Here is a 1,315-nt window from a genome sequence, read left to right as displayed (position 1 = left end):
TGCGCTGCTGCCTGCTTTGTGTTTCTTACTGCATGAATAAATAATGTCTGTTTTTGACTGTTTCACGCGGCAACTTTATTACAGTTTCACTGGCTTCTTTTAGATGTTTATCACTGCTGAGTTGCTCTAGAGGACAAACTTCATTGCTCTTTGTTCGTTCTGTCGTTTACATTTTTATTTATACAGTATATCTTCCTGCCAAATATTGGTGGGAAGTGACTGCAGATAAACGCTTAAAAGATGTTGGATTCCTGCAGGGATATGCTCCCATTCTGCCACAGGAGCATTAGTTACGTCCGGGTGTTTAGATAAGGTCTTACTCAGAGTGTGTGTTCCAGTTTATTAAAGTGGTCCTGAATGGGTTTGAAGTTAGGAGTATTGTGTAGGCTACTCAAGGTCAAATTAAAATATTATCTACAGTGCTGTTCAAAAGTCTTGAGTTACCCCTCATTCCTTTTATATTTTGCAAGAAAAATAGGAAATACATGCGGTGATTTACTGAAACGTGCATGGAAACACAGTATATGAAGGCTATTCTGTTCTAGCAAGCTGGTATTGCATTGTGGATCAAAATATGACAGTAGTTTATAATTTTTCATCGGCTTTTATAAGATCCTCAACACTGGCTGAAACTCAGTGCCAAACCATGACAGAGCCTCCACCGTGCTCCATACATGACGACTCGCTCCATCAGACCTGTTGTCACTGATTTTCAGTTACTTCTTGTGTAATTTGGAACTTGTTTTTTTAGGGCCAGTACTTCTAACACTTATCAGATACAAGATGGCTTGAATATGAGTGAAAAAGTAGTCAGTTTTGAAAGAAAGACTTTAAAAGACCTTCAGAAAGTCTGGAGAACCATTACTTAAGACTACTTTAAAAAGTTGTAAGAAAGTCTGGCTCTTTGGAAGCAAAATCCAAAGAAATGAGGGGTAGCTCAAGACAAATAATTTTTTTCAAAAAAGTTGGAGCCAGTCACTAAAAATAGTGGGTAAATGGCTTAAATTTTAAGTTAGCAGCTATAAGCTATAACTAAGAAATGTTAAGGTCAAAGTTGACTTGATCTTGTTTTTATAATGAGAGTACAATTAATGTTGCAGTTGTAGGATTTATATTCCACTACCTGACCTAAAGGTGATGTTCACGGGGGTACAGCTGCACGGTCCTACGTCAGTAATGGAAAGAAACCCATGTATCAGCACATGACAGACTAGCAAATCTTCAGCAGCATCCTGTTTCATTTATGTAACTACATCCTGGCGCCATTTGTGATATGAGTATAAGCAGTTCTTACACGTCTCCTCTGTGAATGGGC

The sequence above is a fragment of the Neolamprologus multifasciatus genome, chromosome 16 (genome assembly GCF_963576455.1).
Source record: "Neolamprologus multifasciatus chromosome 16, fNeoMul1.2, whole genome shotgun sequence".
NCBI lineage: Eukaryota > Metazoa > Chordata > Actinopteri > Cichliformes > Cichlidae > Neolamprologus > Neolamprologus multifasciatus.
The sequence above is the reverse complement of the archived record's forward strand: the minus strand, read 5'-3'. Positions refer to the sequence as shown.